Consider the following 15,676-nt stretch of genomic DNA (forward strand, 5'->3'; position numbering starts at 1 on the left):
TGACGTACCTAGGGGAGGAGACACGTCACCAGGGGGAGGAGCTACGACCGAACAGGGTACCCAAAAAGTTTGCTCGCCACCTGATTACTAAAGGTAATAGTTGGTGGCGTGGATAGTAGAGGAACTATCCCGCTGGCCTTGCTCCTCCCCCTTGTGCCATGGCTCCTCCCCCTGATGGAAAAGGTCCCTTAGCCCACTTGGATCTAGGATCAACCCACGTCAGAGGAAGATACAGTCAGGCCCGGCGACAGGGGGGGTCAAAGGGGACACCTGTACCGGGCCCCGAGGGTTGGAGGGGCCCCATGAATCAGGGAAATAAAATAGGACGCACTGCCTATTTGAAGTGAATGCCTGCCCAGCTGCCAATCACCTAAAAAATGAATTAAGTGTCCAGTCAGAAGCAGCAATACCTCCTTCCACGCCTCCCCCTCCTTACCCTGTCACTTGGTATGGTCCCATACCGTGGCACCAATGTTGTGACGTCATGACGCTGGCCCGCCGGCACATCCCTGTATCCTGCCTCCGCTGAGGAGCTGTCCAGAAGCTGTGCACAACCTCCCGATGCCGGCCTGGCCACCGGTGTGTGACACTCGGAAGGAGAAGATTGCAGCAGCCCCCCCGCAGTGCTACACACGAGAGAGACACCCTATCTGTGGTGACAGTGAGTCCTTCCTGGACAGTCTATGTCTGCTTCACAGTATGTGTGTGTGTGTGTGTGTGTATACAGTATATGTGATGTGTATGTATGTAGGTATGTGTATGAGTGTATACAGTATATGTGATGTGTATGTATGTAGGTATGTGTATGTGTGTGTACAGTATATGTGATGTGTATGTATGTAGGTATGTGTATGTGTGTATACAGTATATGTGATGTGTATGTATGTAGGTATGTGTATGTGTGTGTACAGTATATGTGATGTGTATGTATGTAGGTATGTGTGTGTGTGTGTATACAGTATATGTGATGTGTATGTATGTAGGTATGTGTATGAGTGTGTTTGCGCTCCAGTAACGGACACAGTGCACTTTTGTTGTGTGTTTTCCATCTATGTATTGTAGTGTTTCAGTATATGCACAAACCTAGTGCCTTGTATTTGGTGATGCCTGTATTGGCACATGCAGGTTAGGGATATTTAGGGAGTGGGACGGAGGGGAGGGGGGCCCCAGAGATATCAGTGTAACGGGCCCCAAGATTTCTGTTGCCGGCCCTGGGTACAGTAAGCCCCAAGGAAGCAGTGGGCCACTTAAGCTACCAGGAAGAATGCACCCTTCACCACAGACACAGGGGTCAAGAAACCTCATTGCTGCAGGTAAGGCTGAGATGATCAGATGGGGATGATGCACATATAATCATTTACAGTATTGTTTTAAAATGCATGTTAGGTATTGCATTCCCAATGTGTAATGCTGGTGTAAATGGTTGAGATTGGTAATATTTTTATCCTGATGTTTTTAATGTAAAAATAAAATAAAATGTATATTTATACTAAATAGAATGGCACTCTCCTGTGCAAATTAACAGACCACGCAACTCAGTGTCGTATCGAGAGAGATCAAGCTTTTTAAAGGTAGTTGCGCAAGCCACATCCCCCACAACACTTGTCACACACCCCACATCACTTGTCACGCCCTTGCAGCACTGGCAACACCCCCTGTGGCGGCACTCAATAGGCATTTCATATATTTCTGTTCCAGGTCCATTCGGACCTGAATCTTGAGGGCATTTACAGGCACCGTTGCTGGAGGAGGCAAGCAGAAAGAATTCTGCCCGCTGTTGTGAGGTGGTGACTGAAAGCAGACTGTGCAGCTCAGGCTCTGGAGACCAGTGCTGGAGGAGGCAAGTGGGATCAGTGCTGGTGTGAGGTGCCAGCTGCCTGCAAACTCCATGGACCAGCACTGGAGGGGACAAGCAGGAAAGGTAGGTGTGAGTGTGTGTGCGGCTATGGGGGAACTGTGTGTGAAATTGGGTGTAGTTGAGGGAGGGGGGCCCCAAACTGATATCTTTCATGAGGTCTAAATCCGGCTCTGCATTACAGAGGTGCTGGAAGTAGTGGTTGTCTGTGAGCCAGTGAACCAAACTGCAGGAACAATGGGCCGGGGGCTGCTGCGGGTCTAGTGGTCTCCTCTCAGGGCTCTGTTCTGCTGCCGTGGAGCTGCAGAGCACTGTGTGTAATGCTGCATTCAGACTGCAAATGCCGGATCCTACCCGGTAAGACAAACGTGTACGTACCGGGTGGGATCCGGCATTTGCTCTCCGCTGCTGGCTTTCCGACCCGGCAATATACCGGGTCGGTTGCCATAACAACGGAGCGCGCAGCAGCAGCAGGGGCGGGGGTGGAGGCGGCGTCGGGAGATGAGCTCATCTCCAGCGCCGCCTCTCCCTATCTTGTGAATGGGAACCGTGTCGCATCGACACGGCTCCCATTCACACCGCACCTGACCCGGTAATCAACCCGGGTAAAACCCTTCTTTTTTACCGGGTTGATTTACCGGGTCAGGCGACCCGCTAAATCGGCCAGTGTGCTTTCACATCGCACACTGACCCGGTTCGACACGGCAATATGCCGTGTCGGTACCGGGTTATTTGTGCGATGTGAAAGGGGTATAAGTGTCGGGGGCTGGTATGCACCACTTCAGGGGTGGCTGTGCTGTGGGGAAGGAATTGTCATGTAACTTGGGGACAATGTATTAGAAATTATGAAGGGGGGCACCTCTGACTGTTTCGCCTCCGGGCGCCTGGTTTGAACTTACGCCACTGCATCTGGGACATCATGTCTCGCTCCATCCACCAACGCCACGTTGCACCACAGACTGTCCAGGAGTTGGCGGATGCTTTAGTCCAGGTCTGGGAGGAGATCCCTCAGGAGACCATCTGCCACCTCATCAGGAGGATGCCCAGGCATTGTAGGGAGGTCATACAGGCACGTGGAGGCCACACACACTACTGAGCCTCATTATGACTTGTTTTAAGGACATTACATCAAAGTTGGATCAGCCTGTAGTGTGTTTTTCCACTTTAATTTTGAGGGTGACTCCAAATCCAGACCTCCATGGGTTAATAAATTTGATTTCCATTGATAGTTTGTGTGTGATTTTGTTGTCAGCACATTCAACTATGTAAAGAACAAAGTATTTAATAAGAATATTTCATTCATTCAGATCTAGGATGTGTTATTTTAGTGTTCCCTATATTTTTTTGAGCAGTGTATATATATATATATATATATATATATATATTTATATACATACACACATACACACACACACCAGCATATTGGTGTAGTGTATAATGTGTCATATGTAGTAAATGTATACAGAATAGCCCTCATGTTATATTGAATACGTTAGAATACAGGTAAGCAATATAGCTACGCTCTGGTCCAGCGCACGGATTGCGGAATAAGGGCCCTACACACTGGCTGATGTGTGCGGCCGATATGAACGATCTTGTTCAGTAATGAACGAGAAATTGTTCATATCTTTCAGTGTGTAGGCACCAGCCATGAATGATGCGCGGCCCCGCGGTCGTTCATCGTTGGTGCCGGCTCATCCATATTAGCATGCAGGGCTATGGGGCAGGGTGACATCAGGGAGTGACGAAACTCCCCCCCCCCCCCCCCGTCACCTCCTTCCCCGCCGCCGGGTCATCTGTTGGCCGTCGGGCACCTCGGTGGAATCGTCAAATGTGTAAGGGCCATTAGATCCACACACAGGTATAAGAAGTTGCTACCACTGGGCATGTGCAGCAGCTCTGTCCCTTACACTGCATGATGCGGCGGCAGCTCTAGTAATAGTATTATATACCAGTTCTATTGTTGTCATCATTTGAGCCACTTGCCATGAGGAGGTTTTCCAGGCAACCGGAAACCCCCCTCCCCCACTTCCACAGCGTTTGCTTGTGCACAAATCGCTGTCCCACTTTCCTTTGCTTAAGCAGTTCTGTTATTTGTCACCTGCACACAGTTACATTACCTCTCTTCAGGATCCCGGAGGTCAAAACACCGATGCCGGAATCCCGACTAGCGGGGAAATGCCACCGCCGGAATACCGGCACCACAGGCTTTTCTCCCTCTGTTGGGGTCCACAACACCCATAGAGGGAGAATATAAACTGTGGCAAGCCATCGTGCCCGCAGCATGGAAAGCGCATACTGACGGCTGGGATCCCGGCCGTCGGTATTTCATACTGAACCCGTGGACGCAGCCGGCAGCCATATTGTGGGCTGTGGAGTGTTATCCCACCAATTTGCTAGGAACCGCTGACATCACTCATTTCTGGTGAATTAATACTGTAAGCTGAATATTGTGTCTATGTATATAACACTTAATGGTCTGCACCACACAAATAAACTCGTACATCTGTGCACAAAGTATATGATGTATAACTATCAGCGTTTCTTTATAAAGTGCTGATATATTACTCAGTGCTGCCACCATTTCATACACCTCATATACTTTTTGTGTTGGTGATTGGCGTCTCTATGTCTTCAGCCCACAAAATGGCCGCTGCCCTCACTTTCCCTGGCCAATGACATTCTTCAAAATGATTCCTGTTTTTTCATTTGCCAAGTCTAATAAAAGTATGTCTGACCACAAGTCAGTGGTACCGTGTTTATGTATGAATGTATGCAAATGTATTTACTCTTTTTTTGAGGATGGATCCCACAGTATTAATGAATGGGATTAGTAATAATAATGTGCAAACAGCAGAACTAGTCACAGAGGAGATATATCTGGGGGATTGTCCTAATGTCTGTTTGTGAAAGCGAAACCCGCGCAGAAGGTGACGTTCCTACATGGTTTATGAAGACAAATGTGAGATATTGGTATTTGTGTAGTTCAGAGTTTCCTAAACTCCGCCATTACACTCCAGGTTTTAAGGATAGCCATGCTTGAGTACAGCTGACTTAATTAGTATCTCAGTCAGTTTGATTTAACCATCTGGACTCAGGCATGGCTATCCTTAAAACCTGGACTGTAATGGCATGGGGAACTCAGGTGTAGGAGCATGGGGAACTCAGGTGTAGGAGCATGGGGAACTCAGGTGTAGGAGTATGGGGAACTCAGGTGTTGGAAGTATGGGGAACTCAGGTGTAGGAGTATGGGGAACTCAGGTGTGGAGTATGGGGTACTCAGGTGTAGTTACTCGCCCAAAAGGTGCAATGGCAAAGGATCAGGACCTACAATCACATAAATGGGGGTTCACTAACTGGGATCCAGGTCTGCTATCAGAAATTGTGGGGCCCGGGACTGACAAAAGAGTCCGGGGCCTTCCCTGCAAAAACAAAAACAAAAAACACAACATTTTCAGCGGCTTTTTTTAAGAAGTCCCGGGCCCCCCTCTCTGTAAGGGCCCGGGACACCAGTCCCCACAGTCCCCCCCCTGATGGCTGCCCTGCAGGGATCCAATGGGCAGTTCATAGAAGGGTAGGGAAGTAGCGGCACATTTATATCCTCAAAGTCTTAGATGTGACTTGTATCACCAACCTTATGTTTCTTTGCCCGGGGTGAAAGAGGTCTAGGTTCCCCCCGGTGAGAATATACTGTAGGTAATGCATCTGTATAAAACTTGATGCGTCTTTAGATGACACCATTGGTTGCACCACAGTAACTTGCACCAGACCTACACAAGGTGCAGACTCTCCGTCTGACTATGGCTTCCAATGTGAGTAAGCATTTATGTGCGCAAACACGTCAGCGACACACCGGCATCACTGCCATAATACGCCTATAAGAGGGGCCATCTCTAGGCATCTGAAGAGCCACTGCCCAGTTACCGTCCATGCAGACGTTTCCATGCGTGCCTCTGATAGCTGCGAGCGCCTGTTTATCTAACATCGGTGTTTTGCATCATGTCAGCAATGAAACCAGTTATTAAACTTGCATGCTCAGGGGCCTGGAAGGGGTTAAGCAGACTCGCCTGCTCTATTGTACGCAGGCCCATTGAGAATGGGAGGTCCACTTATAATAACCACTGTACCAAGTTCCCTTCCTTCCCAATAATAGCACCAGTCACACTCTGTTGCAGCAGCTGTAACTGAAAGCCTTGGAACCACTGTGTTGGGTCTACCATGATATGGAGAGAGCAGAGAAGCATTAAAGGCAATTGGCAGAGGTTCCAGTTTCATATTAGTTTTAGGACCCTGCTAAATAGGGCAACCTCTGCCAAAATACTATTAATAGTAAGGGAGAACGGTTCCTACAATAAGCTATGTATAGCCATTTGTCATCAGTGCAATAGAGTGCTGTGTCTCTCTCCGTACCCGGCTCTACTGCTTGATCCCTAACTCTACATATAAGGACCAATGTGCGACTGCGCGTGCCAGCCGACCTCTAGTACTGCACCCACTACACAACCAGCAGCTCTGGTCTTCTTATTAAGGTTGGCCATTAACCACTGTTAGTCAATGGTTTTGCCATCAATAGCAGAGATCGCCACCATCAATGGCCAGGATCTGATAGATCGCCACCATCAATGGCCAGGATCTGATAGATCTCCACCATCATTGGCCAGGATCTGATAGATCTCTAACATCAGTGGGCAGGATCTGATAGATCTCCACCATCATTGGTCAGGATCTGATAGATCTCCACCATCAGTGGCACAGAGGCAGCTATGTTTTGTCCGGCCTAAGAGCAAGAGAAACAGTGCTTTGCTCCGCCCCATTCCAGTCCCTACCTCTTCCCCGATTGGCACATTGCACGCAGTGTCACACAGCAGGAATGTCCATTGATGGGTCAAACCATTGATGACTTTATAAGATTGATGCTAAGCACCATTGATGATTAACCCTATGAAAGCCATCCTTACGTTTTATTATTTTACCATTTGCATACTTCCCAACATTGGTAGACATGAATCAGGATAGGGGCATGGCTTGTTCATGCTTGAGGCGTGACAGGTTGTGGATTTTACTTATGGACTGCATACCCCCTCCCCCAAGCCCCCCCTTCCCACCCGGGTAAAATCCACCACCTCAGTGCGCCAGTTGGAGTCTGTGACTGCACTGGCTACACTGTGACCGGCAGTGACTTCTCATTGGAATTGCTACCTGCCAATCATCCATAGGACAGCCAGTCCCATTGGGAGGCGCTTTCTCCCTCTGTCATTATGGGCTGCAATTAGCAGAATTGTGCTTCCTGTGAGAAGCCACTCCCTGCCTTTTGGTCAGCCCTACCCGGCTTCTATGGGCTGCAGCAAATGCAGTCCATAGAAGCCAGTGTTTTGTGAATGCACAGTCCCACCACCACTTATGCGCATGCGTTGGTACTGGCGCCTGCCAGATCCATTGCGCAGGTGCCGGGACCAAGCTGGCCGGTGCTCTCCGCTCTCTTCTCCTCCTGCAGGCTGCACGGGCAGCGGCCACACTCCTCCTCCAAAGAGGTAGGAGCCACTGGTGGCCATGTCATAGTTTGTCTGGCCACATTCCCCGGTAGGTGTACTTGGCAGAAAAACAAAATTTTATTGCCACATGCCGTGAAGTCACTTGCTTCATTCCAATCAGGATGTATACACAGATCGCGGCTCCGTTCCATCGCCATCAGGACATTTGGGAGATATGCAACTGAATTAACTGATATCAAAGAAATACTTTCTAACCTAAGTCAATAGTTCAGCCTGTGTTATTCATCTTGGAAAATAAGATGGAGAAGTCCACTGGGGGTAATTTAGGTGGTTTATCTGGTTCTTTGTATGTATGGTGCTATGTATCAGCCACGATCTTGGTGAAAGGTGATTGGACACCCAGGCAAATGCTTAATTAAAGCTTTCCTATCACCTGATAGTGCCTCAGTGATGTCACTGGTTCCTAATGCCCTGATAGGCTAGATACAGCTTGATGGCGGAATTCATGGTATGTTGGTGCCAGGAACACGCTATAACAGCCACGGCAGTATGATACACGGTCTCTCGTACAGCCTACACTATAAGTCTATCACCTTTCTGGAAATGGCACAATGTTTTGTCATTCAGTTATGGCGCTGTACATATCTCTGCACCAGAGAATATTCAGCCTAAAACGCATTAACTCCAATTCACTAACTCAAATTTTATATCACAGCCTTTATAGCTCCTCTGCACTTTCCAAACTATGGCTATTCTCAGACAATTAATTAAGGATTTTAAAGTCAGCTTATTCATAGCAGGGCAATTAAAACTGACAGGGCCAAGTGCGTCTCACTCCCCACAAAGCACTTTGAAAATTTCCCTCACTTACTTTAAAGTCTAACAAGTCAAACGCACAATTAAGGAAATTACCCGGCATAAGGACGGAGCCTGTGATCTTGGGACTGAGGTGAGCAGGTGGATAAGTGCGCTGCGGAGACGGGAACAGAGGACACAGCGTTTACCGATGCATTAAAGCAACAGAGCAGGATTAGCCGAGCTGCACGGATTTAGGCTGCGGACAATTATTTAGAGCGATCGGATGCTGTGATGAATGTGTTAGAGTCTTATGTTCTTATCTGGGCGGCATTGTACAGACTGCAGCATACTTACCTACTTTTGGTAAAGCATGTCAGGGAGATGTGACAGTAACACCTATCAGCGCGGACGTGTACCGCTACATCTGAGAGGCGCGTCATGAAAATGACTTACATCCAAATGTAAATGAGCCCCAAAGTTAGCAAGATCTACTTGTTGAAGAAAAGACACTGATATTTTGCAGGATTTGTTTGTGTATTGTGTTTTACAAGAGGTTCCATATACTGTAAGTGGCCACAAGAAACCTTATTTACAATGCACGTCGCCATAGGGATCATTGTGCCTTATAACCAATGCAGGGAAATGGCCCTGATCATCCCATTTGAATGTATTTATCTCTGATTTATTTTTCCCCCAAGAATGTAACAGCTACACAATGGGGTAAGGTGCAATCAGGGAGATTGCGGGGACTATTCAGGGAGTCGGGGAGTTCACTGCTATTTCAGGGAGTCTCCTGCAGAATGAGGGGGGGACTGTATTAAGCTAGAAAGGAGTCCTTCCATTTATTGATGGGATGTTGAAGTACTTTAGTATACATATAGGGGGTAATTCCAAGTTGATCGCAGCAGGAATTCTGTTAGCAATTGGGCAAAACCATGTGCACTGCAGGTGGGGCAGATATAACATGTGCAGAGAGAGTTAGATTTGGGTGTGGTATGTTCAATCTGCAATCTAATTTGCAGTGTAAAAATAAAGCAGCCAGTATTTACCCTGCACAGAAACAAAATAACCACCCAAATCTAACCCTCTCTGCAAATGTTATATCTGCCCCCCTGCAGTGCATATGGTTTTGCACAACTGCTAACAGAATTCCTGGTGGTTGACGGACACCCCCCAGGCTGCTCCTCATCCCTCAAAATTTTAATTCATTCCCCCCCACACACACACACACAGTGCCCATTAGTTCACCAATGAGTGTATCTGCCATCTCCCAAAGTTGGAGGAACGTGGGATCATAGGTGACTGTGCGGCCAGGTGGCCCCTTTATACAGGCACCAGTGCTCACGTACGTGCACATACTTTCACATTCACCAGGTCTAGGAAGACACGAGTCTGCAGCGGAGTAACACCCGCACTCCCGGAGAAATGAGATATAGGATTTTTGTTACATGGGAAATTTCCGTTTGTGGGTTCTTATGATGGAACTGCAGCTCTTTCCTGTTTGGCCTCGGCTACACAACTAGCAGACGTCAAATCATGCGGCCTTCGCCATTCATCAAATAATCTAGTCTTTGAATAGATAGGCACTATCAGCAATCTGGTATTGATCTCTTCCAGCCACAGTCATTGTTCATCTGAGTAGGAAGAATGGCAGCTGGAACTAATGAATGAACAGCGCATAACAATCACCTCAAAACGGACTTTTCAAAAGTTTCACCAAGTCCATGAATCCCCCCCCACAAGATGATTATCATAACAGGAAATCTCCAGCGGAATCTGTACAACATTCTTTAAATCTTTTTTTTTCTCTCTCTCTCTAAAGATCGATCTATTTCTGCCCCTTTTTTTGTACTTTAGTTTTGAATGATCATCATATGGTGTCGTTGCTGAATTGTAATAGTTTTATTACTTTGTTAATCATTACTTGTTGATACATTTTTTTCTTCTGTTATAGGGACACGCTGTAGTGTTCCGGCACTCTGGGTATCCTCAGTGGGATATGTCCTGATCTGGAGCCCTCCCCATGGGACGCCACCCCTGTACTATATGGTGAAAAGATGAGGCGGCCTCAGAAACTGGAAATCTAAACAAATCGTGTATTTGTGAAGCCAACGTTTCGGGAACCACCTCCCCGTCTTCAGGATATAATATTATAACAATATGTGGCAGAAATCACACAGACCGGAGTAAAATCCAAGATACGTTTTATTCTCGCCACAGACAGTTTACAGGCAATTGCAGGATTCACAGGACAGGTTAGTTCTTTACAGCCAAGCAATGTTCACAGAGTCTTCAAATACAGCAAACACAATTCTTCAGGAGATACTAAGGTGCAGGAGACCCCTAACAGTAACCACTTCCTGGACTATCACCTGGGCAGCTTGTCCACCATCAGGAGCAATGTTGTGACTGAAGCGCTTTTACCAGCAACTGACGTGTGCCTGTAAGCAGCTGCTTCTCAACACTGGCCTGAAGAAATACCTGGCCTGGATTCTCTCCAGCCACAACCCTGCCGTTTTACACCCATGTCTGATTTATGCTGTATCTGTCACAAATAATAATGGTAACAGTAATAATAATAATAATAATAATAATAGTAATAATAATAATAATAATAATAATAATAATATGCTCCTTTTTTAGGTTTTCAGTGCATTAGATGAGGGTCATTGTAGTCATTCTTCAAAACCAGGTACAGCGCGTGCAGGAAATAAGGTAGAAACGTCGGCCAGAACACCTGGTATTAGAGTAAAAACAGCAGCACACAACCAACACAGTCAATAGAAGCATCAAAGTGTTACTGACACCAGCAGAGCAGTGATGTGGGGCACAAGTGACACTAGTGTGTGCATAGTTGTACAGCCTGCTACCCCACTGTAGGAAACCAAATGTATTCAACCTTTTGTGTGTGTGTTTGTAGACTTACACAGTAGCATTCATCTCAAAGGGATGAGAGCAGGGCCGGACTGGCCCCGGGAAATCTAGGGGAAATTCCCCGGTGGGCCCCACCCCTTCCTCTAATGTCAGGTTCCAGACAGTGCACTCATATTATACATTGTACTCTATTAGAGAGTCAGATATATGGTCTCTAATGGTTCTCGACGCTTCTGTGCAGACTGGTCTCACCCTGTGGTAACTGGCCACACCCCTTAAGCATGGGCCCTTATCATTGCTTTCCGCCAGGGGGCCCTTCGTGCCCCAGTCCAACAATGGATGAGAGTAAACCTAATTTGCATAAATCACAGGATGCAGTTACACATCACAAATGTGACAAACGTGGCCGGGGATGTGTAAGAAACACCCCCCAACTGCACAGAACGCCAGGACAGCACGGATGGTGTAATGGTTAGCATTACTGCCTCACAGCACTGAGGTCATGGGTTCGATTCCCACCATGGCCAAACTGTGTGGAGTTTGTATATTCTCCCCGTACTTGCGTGAGTTTCCTCCGGGTTCTCCGGTTTCCTCCCACAATCCAAAAATATACTGGTAGGTTAATTGGATCCCAACAAAATTAACCCTAGTGTGAATGTGTCTGTACATGTGATAGGGAATATAGATTGTAAGCTCCACTGGGGCAGGGACTGATGTGAATGGGCAAATATTCTCTGGAAAGCGCTGCGGAATATGTGTGCGCTATATAAATAACTGGTAATAAATAAATAAATAAATAAGTAAGGACAGCTGGAGCAGTGAACAGCGAAGCTTTGGTTGGCAGTAAGTGAACATATCCGGCTCATTACTCAGGTGTTCAGCAGGTATAGGGCCTTATTCAGGCGTGCTAGCAAACCAAAGAAGCATGCAACTGGGCAAAACCATGTGCAGTGCAGGTGGGGCAGATGTAACATGTGCAGAGAGAGTTAGATCTGGGTGGGGTGTGTTCACACTGAATTCTGAATTGCAGTGTAGAAATTAAGCAGTCAGTATTTACCCTGCACAGAAACAATAGGACCCATCCAAATCTAACTCTCACTGCACATGTTACATCTGCCCCCCCCCCTGCAGTGCAGCCAGGGCCGGTTCCGGGGCTTCTGGCGCCCCGGGCGGCATTAGGGTGTGTGGCTTGATATAGGGGGCGTGGTCAGTTACGCCCCCTGTACTCTTGTAGGATGTGCGGTGCGCGATGACGTCATCGCACACCGCACAGCAAAGGTCCTCTCCACGAAGGTAAACTAGACGCTAAGCGTCTAGTTCCCTTTGTGGAGAGGACCTTTACTGTGCGGTGCGCGATGATGTCAACGCGCACCGCACATCATTACAGTGAAGGTCCTCTCCAGGAAGGGAAACTAGACGCGTAGCGTCTAGTTTCCCTTCACAGCGGGCAGCCCACGAAGGGAAACTAGACGCGTAGCGTCGTTTCCCTTCACAACGGACAGCGGGCCGCGGCAGCGGGGGGCACCACAGCAGCAGCGGATCTTGCCATGGTGCGGCGCCCTCCGGATGGCGCCGGCGCCCTCCGGAAGGCGGCACCCCGGGCAAAAGTCCTGCTTGCCCGTGGCAAGATCCGCTACTGTGTGCAGCCCAACATCTAACTCTCTCTGCACATGATACATCTGCCCCCCCTGCAGTGCACATGGTTTTACCCAATTGCTTACTTTTTTTGTTTGCTGACAAACCTGAATAACCCCCAAAGTCCTGATATTTTATGAAATATACATAGGCTGCTATAGAACAGCGCCATCTAGTGGCCGTATTATCATGAGAATTACAGAAATCTAGTTCTCTATTTCCAAAAACATAACTTTTGAACAAAGTGTTTCTCTGATTATGGGGGACCATGATTTACTTAGCAAGAAACGCTGCAGTACAAAGATCAACTCATAAGCACTTTTGCTTAACAATATCCCTTTAAGGGTGGATGTTTTATCATTATCTCTCAGGTATTAATTCTAAGCACTGGCCCAAGGATACACAAAGCATAACGCGGCCTCTGAACAATTGTGGAGGCTGATTACAACTTTGGATCAAATCTAGGAAAGAAAGTAACTTTGCACCTGGGTAACACAAGGCTGCGCTGCGGGTGGGGCAGATGTAAAACTACAGTGTAAAGTAAAGCCACCATTTGTGGGAGGGCTGGACTGACCATCTGGCTTTTCTGGCCTGGCCACACAGCACACAGAGCCTTGACCTCCTGGCGCTTAGCTGCCCGGCATACAGAAACACACACAGCCAATAGAATGCCAGGACTGTGCTAGAGCCCCAGACTGTCCCTGTTTGTGGGATACATGCAAAAGTAGACAGTATTTACCCTGCATGCAAAAGCAGACATTATTTACACTGCATGCAAAAGCAGACAGTATTTACCCTGCATGCAAAAGCAGACAGTATTTACCCTGCATGCAAAAAAAAATAAGATTTTACTCACCGGTAAATCTATTTCTCGTAGTCCGTAGTGGATGCTGGGACTCCGTAAGGACCATGGGGATTAGCGGCTCCGCAGGAGACTGGGCACAACTAAAGAAAGCTTTAGGACTACCTGGTGTGCACTGGCTCCTCCCACTAAGACCCTCCTCCAGACCTCAGTTAGGATACTGTGCCCGGAAGAGCTGACACAATAAGGAAGGATTTTGAATCCCGGGTAAGACTCATACCAGCCACACCAATCACACTGTATAACTCGTGATACTATACCCAGTTAACAGTATGAAATATAACTGAGCCTCTCAACAGATGGCTCAACAATAACCCTTTAGTTAGGCAATAACTACATACAAGTATTGCAGACAATCCGCACTTGGGATGGGCGCCCAGCATCCACTACGGACTACGAGAAATAGATTTACCGGTGAGTAAAATCTTATTTTCTCTGACGTCCTAAGTGGATGCTGGGACTCCGTAAGGACCATGGGGATTATACCAAAGCTCCCAAACGGGCGGGAGAGTGCGGATGACTCTGCAGCACCGAATGAGCAAAAGCCAGGTCCTCCTCAGCCAGAATATCAATCTTGTAGAACTTAGCAAACGTGTTTGAACCCGACCAAGTAGCAGCTCGGCAAAGTTGTAAAGCCGAGACCCCTCGGGCAGCCGCCCAAGAAGAGCCCCTTTCCTCGTGGAATGGGCTTTTACAGATTTAGGGTGCGGCAGTCCAGCCGCAGAATGTGCAAGTTGAATCGTGCTACAGATCCAGCGAGCAACCGTCTGCTTAGAAGCAGGAGCACCCAGCTTGTTGGGTGCATACAGGATAAATAGCGAGTTAGTTTTCCTGACTCCAGCTGTCCTGGAAACATATACTTTTCAGGGCCCTGACTACATCCAGTAACTTGGAATCCTCCAAGTCCCAAGTAGCCGCAGGCACCACAATAGTTTGGTTCACATGAAAAACTGATACCACCTTAGGAAGGAATTGGGAACGAGTCCTCAATTCCGCCTTATCCATATAAAAAACAGATAAAGGCTTTTATATGACAAAGCCGCCAATTCTGATACACGCCTGGCCGACGCCAAGGCCCACAGAATGACCACTTTCCACGTGAGGTATTATAGCTCCACGGATTTAAGTGGCTCAACCCAATGCGACTTCAGGAAATCCAACACCACGTTGAGATCCCATGGTGCCACTGGAGGCACAAACTGGGGCTGACTATGCAGCACTCCCTTAACAAAAGTCTGAACTTCAGGCAGTGAAGCCAGTTCAATTTTGGAAGAAAATCGATAGAGCCGAAATCTGGACCTTAATGGACCCCAATTTTAGGCCCGTAGTCACCTCTGACTGTAGGAAGTGCAGAAATCGACCTAGCTGAAATTTCTCCTTTGGGGCCTTCCTGGCCTCACAGTACGCAACATATTTCCGCCATATGCGGTGATAATGGTTTGCGTTCACTTCTTTCCTAGCTTTAAATAGCGTAGGGATAACTTCCTCCGGAATTCCCTTTTCCTTCAGGATCCGGCGTTCAACCGCCATGCCGTCAACGCAGCCGCGGTACGTCTTGGAACAGACAGGCCCCCTGCTGCAGCAGGTCCTGTCTGAGCGGCAGAGGCCATAGGTCCTCTGAGATCATTTCTTGGAGTTCTGGTTACCAAGCTCTTCTCGGCCAACCCGGAACAATGAGTATAGTTCTTACTCCTCTCCTTCTTATTATTCTCATTACCCTGGGTAAGAGAGGCAGAGAAGGGAACACATACACCGACTGGTACACCCACGGTGTTACCAGAGCGTCCACAGCTATCGCCTGAGGGTCCTTGACCTGGCGCAATATCTTTGTAACTTTTAGTTGAGGCGGGACGCCATCATGTCCACCTGTGGCCTTTCCCAACGGTGTACAATCATTTGGAAGACTTCTGGATGAAGTCCCCACTCTCCCGGGTGGAGGTCGTGTCTTCTGAGAAAGTCTGCTTCTCAGTTGTCCACTCCGGGAATGAACACTGCTGACAGTGCTAACACATGATTTTCCGCCCATCGGAGAATCCTTGTGGCTTCTGCCATCGCCATCCTGCTTCTTGTGCCGCCCTGTCGGTTTACATGAGCGACCGCCGTGATGTTGTCTGACTGGATCAGCACCGGCCGGTGTTGAAGCAGGGGTCTAGCCTGACT

This window comes from Pseudophryne corroboree, chromosome 11 (genome assembly GCF_028390025.1).
Source record: "Pseudophryne corroboree isolate aPseCor3 chromosome 11, aPseCor3.hap2, whole genome shotgun sequence".
Classification (NCBI taxonomy): domain Eukaryota; kingdom Metazoa; phylum Chordata; class Amphibia; order Anura; family Myobatrachidae; genus Pseudophryne; species Pseudophryne corroboree.